We start from the raw sequence: 8,799 nt of genomic DNA, 5'->3' as shown, positions 1-8,799 counted from the left end.
TATTCTATTCCACCCATAGTGCTATATCCATGGCTCACGCTCATGTATTGCGTGAAGGTTGAAAAAGTTTTTGAGATTATTTAAGTATGAAACAATTGCTTGGCTTGTCATCGGGGGTATAGAAGTTGGGAACATCTTTGTGTGACGAAAATGAACCATAGACTAACTATATGATTTTGTAGGGATGAACTTTCTTTTGCCATGCTATTTTGAGAAGACATGATTGCTTTGATTAGTATGCTTGAAGTATTATTATTTTTTATGTCAATATGAACTTTTGTCTTGAATCTTTCGAATCTGAATATTCATGCCACAATTAAGAAGATTTACATTGAAATTATGCCAAAGTATCACTCCGCATCAAAAATTCTTTTTTATCATTTACCTACTCGAGGACGAGCAGGAATTAAGCTTGGGGATGCTTGATACGTCTCCAACATATCTATAATTTTTGATTGCTCCATGCTAGTTTATCTACTGTTTTAGGCAATATTGGGCTTTATTATCCACTTTTATATTATTTTTGGGACTAACCTATTAACCGAAGGCCAAGCCCAGATTTGCTGTTTTATGCCTATTTCAGTGTTTCAAGGAAAAGGAATATCAGACGGAGTCAAAACGGAACGAAATCAACTGGAGAAGTTATTTTTGGAAGGAAAGCCACCCGATGGACTTGGAGTACACGTCGGGAAAGAAGGGAGGTGCTCACGAGGGTCGGGGGCGCGCCCCCTGCCTCGTGGCCCCCCTTCGGTCCACCGACGTACCCCTTGCACCCATATATACCTACATATCGAAAAACTTCCAGAACAGAAGATAGACCGGGAGTTCCACCGCCGCAAGCCTCTGTAGCCACCAAAAACCTCTCGGGAGCCCGTTCTGGCACCCTGCCGGAGGGGGTACCCATCACCGGTGGCCATCTTCATCATCCCGGCGCTATCCATGATGAGGAGGGAGTAGTTCACCCTCGGGGCTGAGGGCATGTACCAGTAGCTATGTGTTTGATCTCTCTCTCTCTCTCGTGTTCCCTCTATGGCACGATCTTGATGTATCCTGAGCTTTGCTATTGTAGTTGGATCTTATGATGTTTCTCCCCCTCTACTCTCTTGTGATGAATTGAGTTTCCCCTTTGAAGTTATCATATCGGATTGAGTCTTTTATGAGAACACTTGATGTATGTCTTGCATGGGATAACTGTGGTGACAATGGGTTATTCTATTGATCCACTTGATGTATGTTTTGGTGATCAACTTGCGGGTTTCGTGACATTGGGAACCTATGCATAGGGGTTGGCACACGTTCTTGACTCTCTAGTAGAAACTTTGGGGCACTCTTTGAAGTACTTTTATGTTGGTTGGATGAATCTGAGATTGTGTGATGCATATCATATAATCATGCCCACGGATACTTAAGGTGACAATGGAGTATCTAGGTGACATTAGGGTTTTGGTTGATTTGTGTATTAAGGTGTTATTCTAGTACGAACTCTTTTATAGATCAATCCGAAAGAATAACTTCGAGGTGGTTTCGTACCCTACCATAATCTCTACGTTTGTTCTCCGCTATTAGTGGCTTCGGAGTGACTCTTTGTTGCATGTTGAGGGCTTGTTATATGATCTATCTATGTTATTATTGTTGAGAGAACTTGCACTAGTGAAAGTATGAACCCTAGGCCTTGTTTCCTATCATAGCAATACCATTTACGCTCACTTTTACCACTTGTTACCTTGCTTTTTTTATAATTTCAGATTACAAAAACCTATATCTACTATCTATTTTGCACTTGTATCTTCATCTCTTCGCTGAACTAGTGCACCTATACAATTTACCATTGTATTGGGTGTGTTGGGGACACAAGAGGCTCTTTGTTATTTGGTTGCAGGGTTGTTTGAGAGAGACCATTTTCATCCTACGCCTCCTACGGATTGATAAACCTTAGGTCATCCACTTGAGGGAAATTTGCTACTGTCCTACAAACATGTGCACTTGCAGGCCCAACAACGTCTACAAGAAGAAGGTTGTGTAGTACACATCAGTCGACTAGAGCATGATCCGCACCAGAGTGTTACGGTAATCCTGTCCTGGTAGTCATGTTGTTGGACAAGGCAAACCTACGAACTATGAAGAAGCTATGATGAGCCCAGATTCCGACAAATGGCTTGAGATCATGAAATCTGAATTGGATCCATGTACCAGAACAAAGTGTTGAATTTGGTGAACTTGCCCGATGATCGGCAAGCCATAGAGAATAAATGGATCTTCAAGAAGAAGACTGACGATGATGGTAATGTTACTGTCTACAATGCTCAACTTGTCGCAAAAAGTTTTTGACAAGTTCAAGCAGTTGACAATGATGAGACTTTCACACCCGTAGCGATGCTTAAAGTCCGTCCGAATCATGTTAGCAATTACCGCATTTTATGATTATTAAATCTGGCAAATGGATGTCAAAAACTGCATTCCTTACTAGATATCTTAAAGAAGAGTTGTATATGATGCAACCAGAAGGTTTTGTCGATCCTAAAGGTACTAACAAAGTGTGCAAACTCCAGCGATCCATCTATGGACTGGTGCAAGAATCTCGGAGTTGGAATATATGCTTTTATGAGGTGATTAAAGCATATGGTTTTATACAGACTTACGATGAAGCCTGTATTTACAAGAAAGTGAGTGGGAGCTCTGTAGCATTTCAAATATTATATGTGGATGACATATTGTTGAGTGGAAATGATATAGAATTTCTGGATGGCATAAAAGGATACTTGAATAAGAGTTTTTCAATAAAAGACCTCGATGAAGCTGCTTAATATTGGGCATCAAGATCTATAGAGATAGATCAAGACGCTTTATAAGACTTTCAATGAGTATATACCTTGACAAGATTTTGAACGAGTTCAAAATGGATCAGTCAAAGGAGTTATTTCCTGTATTGTAAGGTGTAAAGTTGAGTAAGACTCAAAAACATGACCACGGCAGAAGATAGAGAGAGAATGAAAGTCATTCCCTATGCCTCTGCCATAGGTTCTATAAAGTATGCCATGCTGTGTACCAAACCTGTTGTGTGCCTTGCCATGAGTATGGCAAGGGGGTACAATAGTGATCCAGGAGTAGATCACTGGACAACGGTCAATATTATCCTTAGATACCTAAAAAGGACTTAGGAAATGTTTCTCGGTTATGGAGGTGAAAAAGAGTTCGTTGTAAAGGGTTACGTCGATGCAAGCTTTCACACCAATCTAGATGAATCTAAGTCTCAATCTGGATACGTATTGAAAGTGGGAGCAATTAGCTAGAGTAGCTCCATGCAGAGCATTGTAGACACAGAAATTTGCAAAACACATACGGATCTAAATAAGACAAATCCGTTGGCTAAGCCTCTCTCGCAAGCAAAATATGAACACACCTTAGTACTCTTTGAGGTATTAATCACATGTCAATATGAACTAGATTATTGACTCTAGTAAACTCTTTGGGTGTTAGTCACATGGCGATGTGAACTGTGGGTGTTAATCACACGGCAATGTGAACTAGATTATTGACTCTAGTGCAAGTGGGTGACTGAAGGAAATATGCCCTAGAGACAATAATAAAGTTGTTATTTTATATTTCCTTATTCATGATAAAGGTTTATTATTCATGCGAGTATTATATTGACTGATGCTCATATAATATCTTATCCAAGGACATCGGAGATAGAGTGCAAACCATAATGCATAGCCAAATGGGAAGACTCCAAATCTGAGCCATTCATGTGCTTAGGTACAAAGCCGTTCGCACACCAAGATCGGCTAGAAAACAAGTATACCTTCAATTCAAGCATGTGTGATCAAATATTATCGGAAACTTAAATACATGTGTGAATACATAAACAAATACCGTGTCCCTAGCATGCCTCTACTAGACTAGCTCGTTGATCAAAGATGGTTCAAGTTTCCTAACCATAGACATGTGTTGTCATTTGATAACGGGATCACATCATTAGGAGAATGATGTGATGGACAAGACCCATCCATTAGCTTAGCATATCGATCGTTCAGTTTATTGCTATTGCTTTCTTCATGTCAAATACATATTCCTTCGACTATGAGATTATGCAACTCCCGGATACCAGAGGAATACCTTGTGTGCTATCAAACGTCACAATGTAACTGGGTGATCATAAAGATGCTCTATAGGAATCTCCGAAGGTCTTTGTTGAGTTGGCATAGATCAAGATTAGGATTTGTCACTCCAAGTTTCGGAGAGGTATCTCTGGGCCCTCTCGGTAATACACATCATAAGCTTGCAAGCAAATGACTAAGGAGTTAGTTACGAGGTGATGTATTACGGAACGAGTAAAGAGACTTTTCGGTAGCGAGATTGAACTAGGTATAGAGATACAGACGGTCGAATCTGGGGCAAGTAACATACCTATAGACAAAGGGAATAACGTATGTTGTCATAACGGTTCGACCGATAAAGATCTTCCTAGAATAAGTAGGAGACAATATGGGCATCCAGGTTCCACTATTGGTAATTGACTCGAGAGGTGTCTCGGTCATGTCTACATAGTTCTTGAACCCGTAGGGTCCACATGCTTAACGTTCTATGTCGATTTGGTATTATATGAGTTATGTGGTTTGGCGACCGAATGTTGTTCGGTGTCCCAGATGAGATCACGGACATGACGAGGAGCTCCAGAATGGTCCGAAGGTAAAGATTGATATATATATGACGATTCTATTTGGTTCCGTAATGGTTTCGGAATGCACTGGAAAGTTATCGGAATACCAGAAGGGGTTTCGGAGGCACCGAGAGTGTAATGGGCCTTGTTGGGCCATGCAGAGAGGAACACACCAGCCCACATGGGCTGGTGCTCCCCCCTTGAGGCTGCCACACCTAATACATGGAAATGGGGGCGCCACCCCCTCTTGCCCATATCTCGGAGAAGGGCGGAAGGAAAGAAGGTGGCGCCTCCCCTCTTTCCTTAGCCCTTGTGCCATTATTTGGCAGGGTGGCGAACCAAAGGGAGGCACCCTAGGGCTGCCGTGATGTATACTATGTAACTTTATTCTTGTAGACTTTTGTTGGGCTTCCAAGCGCAGAGTTTTGTAGGACAGTAGCAATTTTCCCTCAAGTGGATGACCTAAGGTTTATCAATCCGTGGGAGGCATAGGATGAAGATGGTCTCTCTCAAAAAACCCTCCAATCTCTCAAAAGACCCTCCAATCTCTCAAAAGACCCTCCAATCAAATACAAGAAATCTCTTGTGTCCCCAACACACCCAATACAACAGGAATTGTATATGTGCACTAGTTCGGCGAAGAGATGGTGATAAAAGTGTAATATGGATGGTAGAAATATATTTTTATAATCTGAATAAATAAAAACAACAAGGTAGCAAGTGATAAAACAGAGCACAAACGGTACTGCAATGCTTGAAAATGAGGCCTAGGGTCCGTACTTTCGCTAGTGCAATCTCTCAACAATGCTAATATAATTGGATCATATAAAAATCCTTCAAAGTGCGATGAAGAATCACTCCGAAGTTCCTATCTAGCGGAGAACATAAGAAGAAATTGTTTGTGGGGTACGAAACCACCTTGAAGCTATTCTTTCCGATTGATCTATCCAAGAGTTCATACTAAAATAACACCCAATAATTTCAGATTCATAATACTCAATCCAACACAAAGAACCTCAAAGAGTTCCCCAAGATTTCTACTGGAGAAACAAAGACAAGAACGTGCATCAAACCCTATGCATAGATTACCCCAATGTCACCTCAGGAATCCGCGAGTTGAGTGTCACAACATATATCAAGTGAATCAATATGATACCCCATTGTCACCACGAATATTCATATGTGAGACATATATCAAGTGCTCTCAAATCCATAAAAGTATTCAATCCGACAAAAAGAAATATCAAAGGAAAAACTCGATTCATCACAAGATAAAAGAGGGGAAAACACCATATGATCCGACTATATTAACTAAGCCCGCGATACATCAAGATCATGACACCTCAAGAACACTATAGGGAGAGAGATTAAACACATAGCTACTGGTACAAACCCTCAACCCCGAGGGTGGACTACTCCCTCCACATCATGGTGGCCGCCGGGATGATGAAGATGGCCACCGGTGATGATCTCCCCCTTCGGCAGGGTGCCAGAACGGGGTCTAGATTGGTTTTCATGGATATAGAGGCTTGCGGTGATGGAACTTCCGATCTAGGATTACCCCGAGGGTTTGTGGAATATTTGACGATTTATAGGGTGAAGAGGGGGTGCGGGTGGCCACCGAGGTGGGTGATACGTCTCCATCGTATCTACTTTTCCAAACACTTTTGCCCTTGTTTTGGACTCTAACTTGCATGATTTGAATGGAACTAACCTGGACTGACGCTGTTTTTAGCAGAACAACCATGGTGTTATTTTTGTGCAGAAATAAAATTTCTCGGAATGACCTAAAAAATCCACGGAGCAACTCTTCAGAATTAATAAAAAATATTGGCGAAATAATTAGCATCCGGGGGCCCACACCCTATCCACGAGGTTGGGGGGTGCGCCCCCTGCCTTGTGGGCCCCCTGGATGTCCACCGACCTCAACTCCAACACCCTATATTTGCTTTCGCGGAGAAAAAAATCAGAGAGAAAGTTTCTTTGCGTTTTATGATACAGAGCCACCGCCAAGCCCTAATCTCTCTCGAGAGGGCTGATCTGGAGTCCGTTCGGGGCTCCGGAGAGGGGGATTCGTCGCCGTCGTCATCATCAACCATCATCCATCACGAATTTCATGATGCTCATCGCCGTGCGTGAGTAATTCCATCGTAGGCTTGGTAGACGATGATGGGTTGGATGAGATTTACCATGTAATCAAGTTAGTTTTGTTAGGGTTTGATCCCTAGTATCCACTATGTGCTGAGATTGATGTTGTTATGACTTTGCTATGCTTAATGCTTGTCACTAGGGACCGAGTGCCATGATTTCAGATCTGAACCTATTATGTTTTCATGAATATATGTGAGCTCTTAATCCTATCTTGCAAGTCTATAGTCACTTGTTATGTGTTATGATCCAACAACCCCGAAGTGACAATAATCGGGATAGTTCTCGGTGATGACCGTAGTTTGAGGAGTTCATGTATTCACTATGTGTTAATGCTTTGGTCTGGTACTCTATTAAAAGGAGGCCTTAATATACCTTAGTTTCCACTAGGACCCCACTGCCACAGGAGGGTAGGACAAAAGATGTCATGCAAGTTCTTTTCCATAAGCACATATGACTATATTCGGAATACATGCCTACATTACATTGATGAATTGGAGCTAGTTCTGTGTCACCCTATGTTATAACTGTTACATGATGAACCGCATCCGACATAATTATCCATCACTGATCCAATGCCTACGAGCTTCTCACATATTGAGCTTCGCTTATTTACTTTACCGTTGCTACTGTTACAATTACTACAAAACTGCTACTGTTACTTTTGCTACCATTACCGTTACTTCCATACTACTTTGCTACTAAATACTTTGCTGCACATACTAAGTTATCCAGGTGTGGTTGAATTGACAACTCAACTGCTAATACTTGAGAATATTCTTTGGCTCCCCTTTTGTCGAATCAATAAATTTGGGTTGAATACTCTACCCTCAAAAACTGTTGCGATCCCCTATACTTGTGGGTTATCAAGACTATTTTCTGGCGTCGTTGCAGGGAAGCATAGCTCTATTCTTTGAGTCACTTGGGATTTATATCTGCTGGTCACTATGAAGAGCTTGAAAGACAAAATAACTAAGATTTATCCCTCAACTACGAGGGGAGGTAAGGAACTACCATCTAGCTCTGCACTAGATTCTCCTTCTGTTATGAGTAAGCTTGCGACACCTAAACCTGCTTCTGCTATTAACTCTAATATGTCGCATGTTATTGATGATGCCACTTCTGCTATGCATGATACTTATGGTGAAACTACTTCTATGCTTGAAACTACTGTGCCATTAGGTGAATATCTTGATGAACAACTTGCTAGGGTTAGAGAAAATGAAATTATTGAAGATAGCGATGATGAAGGTTCTCCCCCTAAGTATTAATTGCCTGTTGTTCCTGAGGGTTATGTCATGGATGAAGAAACTGCTAGAGATTTTCTTGCTTGCAATGATAGATCTGATCTTAAGAAGTTATTAGTTAAACTGAAACATAAAACTCTGAATGCTAGAATGAAATATGACCCTGCTTTTGCTACTTCACCTATCATTGTTACTGATAAGGATTACGATTTCTCTGTTGATCCTGAGATAATTACTTTGGTTGAATCTGATCCTTTTTATGGCTATGAATCTGAAACTGTTGTGGCACATCTTACTAAATTGAATGATATAGCCACCCTGTTCACTAATGATGAGAAATCTCGCTACTATTATATCCTTAATATATTTCCATTCTCATTAAAGGGTGATGCTAAAACTTGGTTTAATTCTCTTGATCCTGGTTGTGTGCATAGTCCCTAGGATATGATTTATTACTTCTCTGCTAAATATTTCCCTGCTCATAAGAAACAAGCTGCCTTGAGGGAAATATATAATTTTGTGCAAATTGAAGAAGAGAGTCTCCCACAAGCTTGGGGGAGGCTTCTCCGATTACTTAATGCTTTTCCTGATCATCCTCTTAAGAAAAATGAAATACTTGATATCTTTTATAATGGACTAACCGATGCTTCCAAGGACCACTTGGATAGTTGTGTTGGTTGTGTTTTCAGGGAAAGAACAGTTGATCAAGCTGAATTGCTATTGAATAATATGTTGACTAATGAA

This window comes from Triticum dicoccoides, chromosome 6B (assembly GCF_002162155.2).
Source record: "Triticum dicoccoides isolate Atlit2015 ecotype Zavitan chromosome 6B, WEW_v2.0, whole genome shotgun sequence".
Lineage (NCBI taxonomy): Eukaryota > Viridiplantae > Streptophyta > Magnoliopsida > Poales > Poaceae > Triticum > Triticum dicoccoides.
The sequence above is the reverse complement of the archived record's forward strand: the minus strand, read 5'-3'. Positions refer to the sequence as shown.